At 51.7% G+C, this 16,035-nt stretch overlaps 2 non-coding genes across 2 annotated transcripts; both read right to left on the bottom strand.

Moving 5' to 3' along the window:
• Positions 1–4,904: 4,904 nt before the first annotated feature.
• On the bottom strand, positions 4,905–5,006 carry LOC120365227 (small nucleolar RNA U13). Its single transcript, XR_005580233.1, has one exon. It is a non-coding gene; the product is annotated as a small nucleolar RNA U13 (small nucleolar RNA).
• Positions 5,007–8,657: 3,651 nt separating this feature from the next.
• LOC120365216 (small nucleolar RNA U13) lies at positions 8,658–8,761 on the bottom strand. The gene has a single exon (XR_005580223.1). It is a non-coding gene; the product is annotated as a small nucleolar RNA U13 (small nucleolar RNA).
• Between the last annotated feature and the right edge of the window lie 7,274 nt (positions 8,762–16,035).

The raw sequence follows: 16,035 nt of genomic DNA, 5'->3' as shown, positions 1-16,035 counted from the left end.
AGGAAAATCACTGGACTCAGGGGATGATGATGCAATGAGTCTCCTGACATTAAACCCTGGAAGCCATCCTGCCCCATCCCCGCCCTCTCCGCGCCCGGGTGCTCTTGGGACTTCCTTCTCCCCCTCTGTATCTTCTCCCTCTCAAGGTCCAGCCTGGGGCCCCAGCCCTGCCTTCTCCCGCGGGCCCACCGAGCAGCCCCTCCGGGTTCCTGGAGCCCTGTCTTGTCGTCACTCCTTTTGGCATGGAATTCCTCACCGTGGGTTTTTGCTCAAGCACCACTGGGCCGCTGTGTTCTGGAGAGTGAGAAAAGTCTAGGGCAATCTTGTTATGAGAAGCCTGTTTCTGGAGAAAAAGTGACCCTTTCCAATGGGGCAGTCTCATCTTTTTGTTTTGTGGAAAACAATATGAAGAGCTCAATTTCAGGCTCACGGAATTCTATGCAATACAAAGCATTTCACGTGATGTTTATGATCCAGAGGGTTCCTCAAGCCATAATATGCCTCATTTTTCATCTACATTTTCTTAAGCAAGAATCCTGTTTTCTTCCAAAGGACCTCAGAAGGCAGCAGAAACCTGTATCACCCGCGAGGTTAAGCAGGGAATCGGGTGGGTTGATTTTGGTCATGAGACTGAGTAAATCTTTCCCAGCCTTGCAATCCACTGCCTGTCATGTCTTCCTCCCAGGAAGAGGCCACGTGCTTGCCTGATGCTCAGTCCCTGAAGAAGCCCCTTTTCTCATTTTACATGGCACACCTTGCCCACCACGCAGAAGCCGTGAAGGGTGGTGAAGGGAGGCAGACTTTCCACATTCTTGGGAACATTCTCTCCAGTGAATCATGACACTCTAGTACAGAAGGTTGGAATGAAGTTTCCATGACTCTGCATGGAGCATCCTCCTTTCTCAGATTCCTATCAGAACTGGCTGGGCGGTGGCTGCAGGTTCCTGGGAAATTTCACAGTAGGGGTGGAGCCCCAGGACCCCAGGGCAGGAGGCTGCTACTGTCCCTGGTCCTGGCCTTGCTGACACTGGAGGGTGTTGGAAGGGCCTGGGCAGATGGAAAGAAGCTCCCACTGAAGCCCACATGAGGCCTTGCAAAGAAAGGCTGGGAAGAGGGAGTGGTCGCCAGGGGGTGACCTCAAAGTCAGTTGCTGGCTGTAAATGAGTATTGCTGGGTGGGATAAGGCCATCTGAAACAAAGCTGCCTGCTCTATGATTCCAGGTGTAGACAACTCTGGACAAGAAAACTCCAGAGACAGTGAACAGGACTGTTGTTGCCTGGGTTTCTGGCAAAGGGGAGGGGGATCGTCGGGGAAGCACAGGGAGTGTTTGGGACATGCAGCTCCTTCCTTGGCGTGGTGAGAGGCATTTGGAGTTTGTCACAACCCATAGAGGGCAAATCACACTAAACCTCAATGCAAACTCCTGACTTCAGTTCCTAAGAATGCAGCAATATTGGTTTAGTCATTTTACACATGGACCACACCATTCAAAAATGGGGTTTAAAAAAGTGTGGACAAAGGGTCTGGCAGCTTTTTGTACTGTCTGCTCCATTTCTATGTTAATTTCAAACAGTTTCTACAGTGACTAATTTTGTCATGGATTGCAACACTATTTCAGGAAGAGGCTCACCTGAGCGGATGTTTCAGACTCAGCTCTATGTGTCAACAGGAGTTTGAGATGTTGCTTTCTAGTAAAAGAGTAGCAAACCTTAAATTACAAATCATCGTTATTTCTCTAGTTGTAGGAATAGCAATGACTTGATTTTAAATGTGTGCAGATGAACTGAAAGAAGACTAGAGTATAACAATGTTAGAGTTCTGACTTCAGTATGGGGCACTGAACCCACTGGAATCGTGATGATTGAATGAACTTCACTGACTTCCCACAGGACCTTCAATTGATGGTTTTCTGGGAGGGACTCAGCTGTGTGGCCAGTTGTAGGTTTTTCTGACTCACTGCACGGGGCAAGAATAGACGGTGCCGACTCCTGGGGAACTACTATCAGATCCTGGAGGCCACATCCTCCCAAATGTATGACGATAAAGACAGCTGTTGCCGGGCGCGGTGGCTCAAGCCTGTAATCCCAGCACTTTGGGAGGCCGAGGCGGGTGGATCACGAGGTCAAGAGATCGAGACCATCCTGGTCAACACGGTGAAACCCCGTCTCTACTAAAAATACAAAAAATTAGCTGGGCATGGTGGCGCGTGCCTATAATTCCAGCTACTCAGGAGGCTGAGGCAGGAGAATTGCCTGAACTCAGGAGGCGGAGGTTGCGGTGAGCCGAGATCGCGCCATTGCACTCCAGCCTGGGTAACAAGAGCGAAACTCCGTCTCAAAAAAAAAAAAAAAAAAAAAAAAAAAAAAAAAAAAAAAAAAAAAAGACAGCTGTTGACATCTTGTTGGCAGGATTTATACAGAGATTCACACCAATTAATCTGCACTTGAAGCCGTTGATTCCCTTGGGATTTTGCAAGACGTGGCTGAGCCCAGAGAAGAGCTCATCTCAGACGACGTTTCACACTGAATGTGGAACGTTACATTGAGATGGGGCTTTCTGGGAAAACTGTCCCAGCTTTACACAGTACATATATCCTCCTTCTCTAGTTGTAAGACTAGCGATTGACTTAGTAATTTTGAATTAGCACAGATGAACTCAAAGAAGACCATAGCATAACAGTGTTAGAGTTTTGCCTTAAATATGAGACGCCGAACCAACCAGGATCATGATGACTGAATAAGCTGAACTGGTTTTCCACAGAACCTTCCACTGATGGCTTTTTCACCTGCACAGAATGGTGCGGCCAGTTGTGAACTTTTCTGACAAAAAATGGGGCCAGCAATAGTGTGCCAACTGCTCAGGAACTACTTTCCGATCCTGGAGTGAATCGTCTCCCAAATTATTACAAGAAAGACAACTTGCTGGCAGAATACCATAGAGAAATTTACAGTAATTGACTCACAGTTGAAACTTCTGATCCTTTTTCACCATCTGCATAGGAATCCACCTGCGTCCGAGTCGGGCTCCGGGAACCCCCTGCAGCGTGTGTTGCACTTAGAACTCTGCAGACTGTGTAGACGAATCCCTGCCTGCAGAGGGGATGAGAAAGACAGGCAGCAGACCCCAGTGACCAAGGACACAGTGCGTGGAGCCTCACTGTCTGGGTTCCAGTCCTGCTGAGGAGCCGTCTACTGGGAATGTTGCGTAGACCTGTCCGTGCCTCAGTTCTCTGTTCTGACATGTTCAACCATGATTACGGTGGCTGTTTTCTTATGAGGCTAAACGTGATTGAACTCAGGTAGAGCCTTGAGAAGACGGGGCTTCCTAAGGGCCCTAATGCGCTCAGTCATTAACTGCTTAGGAGAACAGGCCAGACTCTTCCCAGTGGTTGAATATAGACAGAGAGCTCGCATGGCTTTAGGAAAATGAAATGGAGCAGCTCACATTATTCACAACAGGTGGTGATCCTTTTCCTCTCATGAAACACATCTTAGCCGGGCGCCCGTGGCTCACACTATAATATCTTGGAAGATGTGGTTGACCCCAGAGAGAACCTCAAATCCTAACACAGCCTCCTTCCTCCAAGTTTTCATCCCTGACCCAAAATATGACCGTTTCCTCCTAACCAAGACTTGGTGAAGGACAAGTTCAATAGTGTGAGCTCCTCCCCCAGCATCTTCACACTGTCACGGCCTCGTGGTGAGCCTTCCTGGCCAGTTGGCTACTCTAAGTGACCAGTGATCCGCTTGGCTCTCAAGCTGGCTCAGGACTCAGGACATTCAAACCAACTGCCACAGGATGGCTGAGCCAGGAATGAACTTCCCTTCCACTGACTCGGCCTGGATGAGCGTGAAAGGGAATGAAGTGGGGATGGGGGCATCTGGCAGGTGCTTCAGCGGATGAATGAGTGGAGATAGTGACCCCCACTGTCTCACTGACCACGCTTTCCGTAGCAATGTGATCAGGGTGATCTCAGGCCTGCCTAAGAAGCGACAGTGGCTGCACCTTCACAGAGCGGGCACCTTCCTGCTCACATCCCTCCTCACCAAGACTCAGTTTCTACAAACTCCTCCTGCCTCCCTAGACCCTGCAAGGGTGGAGGAGAGTCTCTCTCCAAATTGTGGAGAAAAAGCCATTATTTCCATGTTTCAAGCTCATTGTTCTACAATTCTGTCAACCTTAAGGAGAAATCTTCCTCATCCATTCCTTCCGTGTGTAGGGGAAGGATTCTAATAAATCGGACTTTGGTTCTGTGTTTGCGGGTCGTGGGCCGTAGCGCCATGCTTGGCCAGCTTTGGGAATCACAGTACACGCGTGTCTCAGGCGGGCGTGGGAATGGTATTAAAGTGGGTACCCTAGTTGGAACCACAGATGGAATTGGGAAGCAGATGTTCCCTAATTGCAAGGAGAGGGGAGGAAGTGCTGTCATCTGAGGACAGGAACGTGGGCAACCCGAACAGCGCCCGCCTGGACTGGGCCTCCAGCATTCTCCATCTTCCCATTTCCCCAAGATGGGAATCGCGGGGGACGCTGTGTTCAACTCTCTCAAACTGCCAACTGCTAATGCGAACTCTTCCACTCACAGGGTGACGGGCGGAGTAAAAGGCCATACGCCAATCAGCGCATGGCCTTGGTGACAGGTCACCACGGGATTATCAAATACACAACACAGCCTCACTCTGGGTTTCCACCATTGCTATCCAGACATGCCTATTTTCACATGTACAAGGGTGTGATTTCTGAGCACCTGTTTTGTTTCTAAACAAAATCACTTCCTCCACATTATTATATTCTGTTAAAAAAAAAGTTTTAGGAGTAAAGGGACTGGCCCCATCCTATAGAGTTGATAGAGTGGACACACAAAGTGAACATTTGAGAATAAGAAGTTTCTTCTAGTTTTTATCGTTAGATGGGAAGTGTGTTGATGTTGTTAGATCACGGAGAAGGCACATCTCACATGTGCCTGTCAACATGCAATCATCACGGTGAGGCGCTACAGAAGGATCTGACATTCCATTCTTCATTAGAAAAGCCAAGCCCACGCATTTCTGTTGCTCCTGAGTGACCAGACACTTCTAGATGTGCTACTTTCACAATTTCTTGATTGAATTAAAACACATGGTGGAAATACAATTTAAGAGATTCAGTGTCCCTCACTGAGAAACATTGTGAAATGATTCAAATGGTTCTCTCATTACCTTTTGTGTACCTGCTACTAAGACTTCACACTTAGTTATGTCTTTGTCTTTGTGACTTCACTGAGCAATTTCACATGGTTGCAGAGGGTGGGATGATAGATAATGGGTACTTGGAAAAGTGAGGGGGTGGGAGGGAAACGATGATGGGGAATTGGTTAATAAATTCAATGTTCATTACTCAGGTGATGGTTACCCTAAATGTTCTGACTTAACCACTGCACAATCTGATTGCAACAAAATTGCACATGTATCCCATACATTTATGCAAATAAAAAGGAAAAAGTAAATAAATGGCACTCACACAAGGTCCATCCTGGGAGGATGATGGACACTGGCTCCAGGAAGGTTTCCTCTGAGTCCTACAATCTCCTCTTAGATCACAGCGAATGCATCCCAATCTGGAGGAGGATGAGCTGGCGGACGGCCCTGGAGTTCTGTAACCAGCAGAACCCTCGACAGGGTACTGGGAGGCCATAGAGTTGAGGTTTCCTCTCTCTGTGCCCAGAGAGATAGAGTTGCTAGGGTCAGAACCTGGCCTGGACTTGCACCTAAGGGCAGCCTTTCTTTCAGTGGTCTTGGGCCCCCCAGGTAGAATGACAGGTTTCTGCTTCAGTGATTCACCAGAGATGTAACCGAAAAGAGGGGTAACAGTGCCTCCAAAGAGACACTGTTTCCAGCACTGGGTCCCTGGGTCACCATGGCGTCCTCTGGCTAGGGGAGCCGCACCTGTTCAGGCCGAAGCTTCCCCCCATAGGTTGTGAGGTTCTCAGGCCTCTCTCCTTCCTGCTGTGCTGCCGAGTGATACAAAGTTGGAACTCAGATCTGGGGTCTCCTCTCTGCTCCCAGAGCCCACGGGTGCCGCTGAAACTGCCAACCTCAGGGAGCTGAGCTTGTGCTGCCCAATGTGGAGCAGGGCTGCTCAATGTGGGGCCAAACCCCGTTCCCGGTGCTGGGGGTGTCGAGGCAGCTGCAGAGCCAGAGGCAGTGGGTGTCCCCGGGGGATGAAGGAGGCACAGCAGAGACCTTCTGGGTGCTAGTGTGGGTGAAGAAGATGGAATTTGTAGATGATGAACCTGCAAAGCTGAGTGTGCTGGGCTGCCCCTGGCAGGTGGGGCCTGGAGTGGAGGTTGCGGCTGGAGCTGGAGCTGGAGCTGGAGCTACCAGATCTCCAAACCAGAAATAGCGGTCAGAGGCAGGGGCTGCAAGCTGCTGTCCATCAGGGACTCCCAGTACTGGCTGGGTGGTGGCTGAAGGGTTACTGGGAAATTGTAAAGTTGGGGTGGAGCTGCAAGACCTCATTGCAGGAGGCTCGTGGTGTCCCCGGTGGAGGCCTTGCTGCCCCTGGGGTACAACTGAAGGGCCTGGGCAGATGGAAAGAGGCTCCCACAGGAGCCACCATGAGGCCTTGTAAGGAAGGGTGTGAAGGGGGAGTGGTGTCCATGGGCGGGACTCAAAGTCAGCTGCTGGCAGTCCACGTGTATTGCTCAGTGAGACAGTCAGTCTGAAGAAGCTGTCTACTCCATGATTCCAGCTGTATAAAATTTTGAGAAAGAAAAGTATAGAGACAGTAAATAGGGCAGTTTTGTCTTACAAATGGGACACTGATCGAAGTCTAATCATGACGATTGAAAGCGCTCCACTGACTTTCCACAGTACCTTCAACTTGCTGCTTTTCTGGATGAACTTGGTGGTGCGGCCACTTGTAGATTTTTCTGACCCACTGCGTTGGTCCAGCAGGAGAATTCCCTGTGCTGAGTTTTCAGGTACCACTGTCAGATCCTGGATGCAACATGCTTTCAAGTGTATTACAAGGAAGACCACTGGTAATATGTGGCTGGCAGAATTCCATAGGGAATTCTTACTAATTTATTCACAGTTCAAACTCTGGAACACTGTTTAAGTAACTCCATGGGAAGCACCTGAATCTGAATTGGGTTCTAGGAAGAGCTTGCCATTTGGTTGCACTTAGAACCCAACAGACTGATGTGTGGGCAAATGCCTGCTTTATATGAGGCAATAGAGAGAGACAGCATATCCTAGTGAGCAAGGGCACAGCGCCTGGAGCCTCCCTGGCTGGGTTCAAATCCTACTGAGGAGCTCTAGGTACCTGGGCATGTTCTAAAGACCTCTCTAAGCCTTGGTGCCTGGTTCTGAGAGGTTTAAAAGTTAATATGGTCTCTGTTATGCTTTAAGGCTCAAAATGATTGAATTCAGGTAAAGCTTTCAGTAGATTAATTCCTTCTAAGTGCGCTAAAGTATTCACTCATTAAATGTCCCAAAGAACAAGCCAGACTCTTGGCAGAGGTTGAACGCAGACAGGGAGCTTGCATGGCTTCAGGGAAGTGAAAGATAGAGAGACTCCCTTCATTCTTTATGTGGGGTGATCCTTTCCCTCTTTCGGAACATATCTGGCCAGGTGCACATGGCTCACACCTATAACATCTTGGAAGATGTGATTGATCCCAGAGAGCCTCAAACCCTAACCCAGCCTCCTTCCTCCAGGTTTTCATCCCTGACCCATAGTCTGAGAGTTTCCTCCTAACCAAGGCTCTGTGAAGGTCAAGTTCAAATGGTGTGACCTCCTCCCTCAGCATCTTCACATTGTGGGCGGTCTCGAGCTGAGCCTTCCAGCCAGTTGACTACTCCAAGTGCCCAGTGGAGAGCCTGGTTCCCAAGCTGCCTCAGGACTCAGGACATTCAAACTAATGAGCACAGGATGGCTGGGCAAGAAATGAACTTCTCTTCCACTGACACAGCCTGGATGAGCATGAATGGGAATGAAGTGGGGATGGGGGCATCTGGCAGGTGCTTCAGTGGATGAATGAGTGGAGAGAGTGACCCCCACTGTCTCACTGACCATACTTTCCATAGCAATGCGATCAGGGTGAACTCAGGCCTGATAGGAAGGGGCAGTGGCTGCACCTGCACAGAGCGGGCCCCTTCCTGCTCACATCCTTCCTCACCACGACTCAGTTTCTACAAACTCCTCATGCCTCCCTAGGCCCATAAGGGTGGGGGAGAGTCTCTCTCCTCTTAGAGGAACCTGTCTGTCCACAGCATTTCAGATTTTCCATCTTGGAGGACGCTAAGCAGAAGTCTTTCAAACTGCCAACTGCTGACGCGAACTCTTCCACTCACAAGGTGACAGCTGAAATGGAAGGAAGATGCTGATTAGCACATGCCCGTGGGAACAGGTCATCGTGAAGTCTTCAAGTGAACAACCGCCTCACTCTGGGTTCCCACGGCTCCCATTTAAACGTGCTTTTTTGCGTGTGTGTCCAAGAGTGTGATTTCTGACCTTCCCTTTTGTTTCAAAAACAGGATCACCCCCTCCACATGGTTATATTCTGTTTCTAAAAACAAGTTACAGAAGAAAAGGGACCTGCCCCGTCATATAGTTGATAGCGTGGACACACAACATGAGAATTTGAGAATAAAAGGTTCCTTCCATTCTTTATTGTTAGGCCAGTAATGTGCTGCATTTGTAACAAGCTTCTGGGAAGGCACTTGCCACACATGCCCGTGAAAACCCAATCATCATGCTTGCGAACTACAGCGGGATCTGAAGTTCCATGCCTGCTGTGACATGCTAGGTCAATGTATTTCTGCTATTTCAGAGTCACCAGATGGTTCCAGATCCTGCTATAACGATTGTTTGACACAGTAGTAAACATCACATTGTACAAACTGAATTTTAAAAATTCATTGTCTCTCAGTAGGTAACATTGCCAAACTATAGAAATTGTTCTTTTATCAACCACATATTTTACCTTTCCCCTGCCTGCCATTGAGTCTATGGACTCAACTGTCGTCTCTCAACCTCTGTGAGTTCCTCAGAAATTTCAAATGTTTGGAGACAGTGGGATGGTAGATAAGAAGACTGGGAAGTGTGAGGGGTAGGACGGAAAGGATGATGGGGAATTGTTTAATAAATTCAATGTTCATTACACTGGTCATGGATACCACTTCACAATCCGTGCATGTTACAAAATTTCACAGGTATCCCACAAATTTGTAGAAATAAAATGGAAAACAGTTAGCACTTACACCAGGTCCATCCTGGGAGGATGACGGACACTGGCTCCAGGAAGGTTTCCTCTCAGTCCCGCATTTCCCTCTTGGTCCCAAAGGGAATGATGGATCCCAATCTGGAGGAGGATGAGCTGTTCCCAATCTGGAGTTCTGTGACCAGCAGAACCCTCAACAGGGTACTAGGAGGCTGTAGAGTTAAGGTTTCTCCTCTTTGAGCCCAGAGAGAAGCAGGGTTGCTGGGGTCAGAACCTGGCCTGGACTTGCACTTAGAGGCGGTCCTGGGCCTCCGAGTTAGAATTAGAGGTCTCTGCTTGGGTGATTCTCCGGGGAGGTGACTCAAAGGAGGGGCCAGAGTTCCTCCAAAGAGACACTTGTTTCCAGCACTAGGTCCCTGGGTCTCCATGGAGTCCTCTGGCTAGGGGAGCCCCTCCTGTTCAGGCTGAAGCTCCCCCCAGAGGGTGGGGTGCTTAGTCCTCACTCCTTCCTGCTGAGCCGCTGAGTGACACAAAGTTGGAACTCAGATCTGGAGTAGCCTCTCTGCTCCCAGAGCCCATGGGTGCCGCTGAAACTGCCAACTTCTAGGGGCTGGGCTTGTGTTTCCCTATGTGGGGCAGAGCTGCTCAATGTGGGGCCAAACCCCGTTCCCAGTGCTGGGGGTGTCGGAGGCAGCTGCAGAGCCAGAGGTAGCAGGTGCCCCCAGGAGACGAAGGAAGGACAGCAGAGACCATCTGGGTGCCAGTGGGGGTGTCCAAGATGAAACTTGTCAGTGAGGAACCTTCAAAGCTGAGTGTGTTGGGCTGCCCTGGCAGGTGGGGCCTGCAGCAGAGGTCGGGGCTGGAGCTGGGGCTGGAGCTGCACTATCAGATCTCAAACCGGAAGCCGCGGTCAGAGGTGGGAGCTGCATGCTGCTGTCCATCAGGGACTCCCAGTACTGGCGGGGTGGTGACTGAAGGGTTACTGGGAAATTTCAAAGTTGGAATGTAGCTTTAAAACCTCGGTGCAGGAGGCTGTTAGCAGCGCGGAGCCAGGAGGGGGCCTCATCAGGAGAGGCTGGGGTGGGGGAGTGGTGTCCATGGGGGTGACCTCAAAGTCAGTCTCTGCCTAAGGACCCACCGTGCAGATGTGCTGGCTGAGTGGCTGCAAGCAGCTGCAGATGCACGGATTGGCAGGCCAGAGGAGAGAGAGGAACGAGGCTGAGTAGAGGCAGGGAGTCTCTGAGTGGAGGAGGTGGAGAATCCACAGGCCAGGGGCATGGGGATCGCATTCTGGTGGAGCAGGGAGTTGGGGCGAGGGAGGCAGAACCGGCACCTGCTGCAGCTGGGCTGAGACCAGGGGATGGGAAGGGCCTCCGTCCTCCCGGTTGACAGGGGCCTGGGGTGGGCTTCGGTGTGAGTGGAGAGGGGCTGCACAGCTGCAGGAGCAGGAGAGGCAGGGCCTGGGCTTCTCATGCTTCTGTCCACGTGGGATCTCAGCTTGCAGCTCAGCCAAGAGCAGAAGTGTACGGATTTGGGGGCCTAGGAGACAGGTTGGCTCTTAGTGCCTGAAAATAGAACAGAGCAGGGATCAGCCAGGTGATTGGGGCCGAGAGCAGGGTATACAAAGACGAGGCCAGAAGATTCCCTGAGGAGGGGCCTGGTGAGCTGTGCTTCCTCTCAGATGCAGGAGGCATGGAGGTGGTCACTGCAGCAGATGCCAGGAGGGACCCTGGGCCCAGGGAGTCCTGTGGCCTATCTCTCTCCTGCTGTGCAGCCATGCTGGGGGCTGAGGGGCAGCGGCGGAGAAGCAGTCCCTGAAGCGGGGAGGGGGGAAGCGTGGGAAGACTGTGAGGCTCTGCTGTCTCAGATGACCTTGGCCTCACCCCAAAGGGCATTGTTTGTTCTTTATTTCACTGGAGCTCTTCCTTCTCCTCCTCCTCCTCCAGGTTTTCAGAAACCCAGGGGAGAGGTGGTGACAGCATCGAGCGCAGCTCCCTTCACTTGCACGGCAGCAGAGGAGTCTTGGATTCACAAGAAATGTGGGATGGGAGGGAGCCTGCCCGGGGGTCAGTTTCTGCCCTGATATTGTATCCACCGCTTTTCACTCTTGAGTCTTCCTCTTAGAAAGTTCTGAAGCTGCAGAGGGAGACCAAGGGTCCTCCTCGTTCAGTTTCTTTGAGGACCCAGGGGCTGCTGGGAGCTGGGTAAAACTCGCCCCCTCCTCCTCGTTAGCAGTGGGAAACCTCCCAGGCTCGGTAGGAGCTGGAGTTAGCATTTTGTTTAGGGCAGGAGCCCACCCAGGAGGCCTGGGATTTTCTTGTTGGATCTGACTTCTCACTTGTAGCCAGGGAGCTTTCTCTGCAGAGTGCCAGGCAGTTGAAGAAACAAACAGAGACTCCATTGACCCTCAAGTGCTTAAATGGGGTCTGTGCACTCCCAGTGCCGGCAGGAAGCCTTCTCTGATGGTCTGTGTCCTTGTCCTGCTCAGGGGTCTGGCTCTTGTTCTCCCTCAGGGCCCTGAACAGGATCCTCTCTGGGCAGAGACTCTTGGGCACATCTGGATGTTGTGGGTCCCAAAGGGGCGGCTTCCTGGTCCTGGGCCCCACGGAGTCACTTTGCTCAGTGTACTGGCTGAGCTGCAGGACATCTCAGAATTGGGAACACACATCACCCACCTCTCCTGATGGTGACGGCTACAGATGGAAGTCAAGACCCCCAGGAAGGAGCACAGGGTCGGCAGGATGATGGAATATGGTTTTGAGATGTTTGTACAAGTCACATGGTACTGTCGGTCCCGGCGCAGACACAGCTAGGGCACCCACCAGCCAAGAAAACTGTGGGGTGCAGTGAGCAGGCTCTAGGTAGCTGATTCCTGGCAGGCAGGTCCTGAACCCCCAGGACAGCAGGTAGGGGCAAAGGGCAAAGCTAGTTCAGGTAGCTTCCCCTAGGAGCAGTGGGGTAAGCTTCCATCCTTGAACTAGAGGGCTGGGCTCTGAGCCTCTTCTTCTAGCTGCCGACTGGGCCATAGGTGACGCATGCACTGTTTCGTCAATGCATCTTTGACCTCTGACAGATGAATGGGCGCACCTTAGGCATTCCGGAGGAACCTGCTCGCGCAGGCGCCTGCTGGCAACCTCCAGGGGCAAAAGATCCTGGAGGAAGACGCACCAGCGCCAATGACCCAGGAGGAACAGGGGAGCCCAAATGCTGCGGATCCCGCCCCTGGACGCCTAGAAGTTCTCGTCTCTTGCTGATGGTTGAGGGTGTTGGGCTCCTGGGAGATGAACTTACTGGTAGAGCAGCGGCCCCTTTTCCCCCAAGCTGGACCCCAGAAAGTCAGAGCATGTCCAGGACCGGGTCGCGGCGCAGCAGAGGGAGAGCTGCTGGGGAGCAGGGTTCTTGGCCTGGCGGCTGGGACAAGAGGTAACAGGCTTTGGAATTCGCGCCTGTCTTTCCTTTGCCCTAACCCTGAAAACCCTGGAGGGGAGCGTGGCTTACAGAAGTGCAAGGACCACCCAGAGTGTGCTGGGGTGGCGGCCAGGGCAGGCAGGTACCCTGGGACCCTGCACTCCCACTCCTGGGCTGTTTTACCAAGGAAACCCAAAACTCAGCTTCTCACAAACCCTGTCTGTGAACGATTTCGCTGCTTTCTTCTCCTCTCCTAGGTGAGGACTGAGGAGGTGATCCGGCTTTTCGTGAATCTGTCCTTGTTCTCACTGTTTTTCACTTGTTGTTCTGGGAATACCACTAAACATCCCAATCATTTCACCATCTAATAAGAGTTAATCTTTTACCAGTGATAGAAAATGGAGAAGCTTTGCAGTCATATGAATTGTGCTTTCCTCCTGTCTTTATGTTACAGTTGTCAATATGCATTAATCTTTATAAAAACAGAATACGATGCCCTGAGGAGGTGGGGTAGATCTTTCGTTCACAAGTCACGCATCCAGGCAGGAGGTAATGTGTAATCCCAGCACTTTGGGAGTCCAGCACCATCAGATTGCCTGAGCCCAAGAGTTTGACACTAGCCAGGGCAACATAGCATGACCTTGTTTCTAAAAACCTTAGCTAGGTAGGGTGGTGTGCACCTGCAGTCCCAGCTACCCAAAGGCTGAGGTGGGAGACTCATTTCTTGACCCTCATGGGAACTCTGCAAAGTGGGCAGAGCTGGGCTGTGACCCACAGTTTACAGTTGAGGATGCTAAAACGGAAAGGGCCTAAGTGACTTCCCCCGAGTCACAACACTGAGGAGGGCTGTGGCTGAGCCAGGAATCTAGGTAGTTCCCTGGAGACGGAGATTCCTGAAGCCCAGAGGCCTCTGGATCATGCCCTGGGCACCAGAACCACGTCTTCCCTCACCCCATATCCCAAATCCTCTTGTTCCAGGAATGCTTTGAGGAGAGCTCCTCTCATGAGTGGTCCCTGACCCAGGCTCCTGCCTCCATGTTCTAATCCTTGATCAAAAATCTGACCCAGGTGACCTCAAACAAAGAGAAGGATCAGGGTCCAATCTGCGCCCCTCCTTCCCCGACACCTTCCCACCAGGAGCCGCCTCAAGGTGAGGTTTCCGGTGCTCCAGCGACCACCCTGAATGACTAGTGGCCTGCTTGACCCCTCACTGGCTCAGAGCTCAGGACTCTCGAGCCAGCCACACCCATGGGACCAGAACCTCTCAAAGAATTAGCTTCACTGTAACTGACAAACTCTTATGACCAGTGAAGGTGGACACCTGGGGAGGAGGCCTCTGGGCTGGTGCTCCGGTGGCTCAATGAGTGAAGCCTCCCAGCACCCGCTTTCCTCTCCTTCATGGACTAGAGATCTGAGCAGGTGTCTCAGCAGCCCGGACTCAGGCCTGGCTGGGAAGAGGCAGTGGCTGCTCCAGCGCACAGTGGGTGCGTTTCTGCTCACGTCCTTCCTCACCAAGACTCAGTGTCTACAAGCTCCTCTTCCCTTTCTAGACTGTGAAGGGGCAGGGCCAGAGTTCATCTCCTCTTAAAGGGATCTGTCCATCGCCACAGCCTGAAGACTTCACCCCAAGCTCCTCCCTGAGGACCACCGAGGGCTTCCTTCCCTCTGTTGCCAAATGTGCATTCCACGGGCCCGATGGCACCTCCTTTCTCACCACTCTCCTGGCTGCACTGAAACAGCCAGGGGTCATGTCCTCCTCAGTCCCATGCAAACCTCAGCAGGAGAGTTCACTGACTTTCCTTCCAAGCATCTCGGAACCAACACTGCTGAAGATTGCCATCAGATTTGGACACATCCTCTCCAGAGCCTTTGGCCTGACGTTCCCCTTCCCTGCAGTGTCTGTTGCTAGGCTGGGGTCAAGCGTCTCTGGATCTGATGAGGCAGCTGGATGGGTCCCCACATCTCGTCTCTGGAAGAGCATGTAGGAGATTGGCATTCTTTCCCCCTTAAACATTTGGTAGAAATTAGAGGAAATTAACTTGTGCCTGTAGTTGCCTTTGTGGCAAAAAAGGGCTTTTCTGCTCTGTTTTGTTGTGAAATGGACGCTTATTTTGCCCATGGTGTGGTGCACAAATGGGAAGCGTACAGCCTGGTTGCTCTTTAGAGCCACGTGTCTCACCAACCCCCAGTTCAACATACACGACGTCCCCAGCACCCTGGCAGCCTGCTGTGGGTGGGGAGGAGAATCACACCCAACGTCAGGTTTTAAGAAAGAAACCAGTGACTTCACTTTTGAGCACAAGACTACCCTTAATGAGCACAGAAGGAGTGGGGAATGACCCTCGGAAGGAGCAGGGCAGAGCGGGAGAGCATGGAGAAGCCCACGGAGGCGCCGGGCACTTTCCATTAGAGAGTCTGAGGACGGGGCCAGGAAGCTGAGAGAAACCTCTCAGGAGCACTGGGCTCCACAGTCGGAAACACGACCGCAGCGCAAAGGGCAGAGCTCAGAGGAGCTCATCAAGGCCTCTCTGTTTAGGCTGCTTTTCTTTATCTTTTCTTGTATAGAAATTATTTTAAAAAATAAAACTGGTCGTAGGGAAAGCCACCTGCATTAAAAATGAACATTTCTAAAAACAAAAACTTCTCAATGCAATCCCGTATCTGTAATATTGGAAAATGAAGCTGGGCGTGGTGGCTCACGCCTGTAATCCCAGCACTTTGGGAGGCCGAGGCGGGTGGATCACGAGGTCAAGAGATCGAGACCATCCTGGTCAACATGGTGAAACCCCGTCTCTACTAAAAATACAAAAAATTAGCTGGGCATGGTGGCACGTGCCTGTAATCCCAGCTACTCAGGAGGCTGAGGCAGGAGAATTGCCTGAACCCAGGAGGCGGAGGTTGCGGTGAGCCGAGATGGCGCCATTGCACTCCAGCCTGGGTAATGAGTGAAACTCCATCTCAAAAAAAAAAAAAAGAAAGAAAGAAAAGAAAAGAAAAACGACCCACCGTTAGATGAGGTGAGGCAGCCTCCCGTCTGTCTCCGTCTCCCCAAAAGCTTTTACTCTGCACGTCCTCTCTGGGCCTGGGTGGGGTCTGCACATCAGGGCCTGCCTGGGTGTGGGAACAGGATCTGTCACACAGACCCGGGCGCAGGGTCACTGGGAGGCCCAGGGAGAGAGGAGGAGAGGCTCGCTGAGCTGGATGAGCAGGACCCAGAAGGCCCCTCAGGCCCTGGAAGGTGACCTGGCCTGATGTCCTCGGTTCATCTCCGCAGGGTACTGAGGCCTGGTTGCTATTCTCTGCTGAGGGTGCTGGCTGCCCACAGAGCATGCCTAGAACTGTTGTGTAGCAGGGAGTGAACGTAGGCGTTCTGAGCAAACTTCGGGATTCCGGTGTCTGGACTGTTGAAAAGGAGGCAAAA

This window comes from Saimiri boliviensis, chromosome 7, assembly GCF_048565385.1.
Source record: "Saimiri boliviensis isolate mSaiBol1 chromosome 7, mSaiBol1.pri, whole genome shotgun sequence".
Lineage (NCBI taxonomy): Eukaryota > Metazoa > Chordata > Mammalia > Primates > Cebidae > Saimiri > Saimiri boliviensis.
The sequence above is the reverse complement of the archived record's forward strand: the minus strand, read 5'-3'. Positions and strand labels throughout refer to the sequence as shown.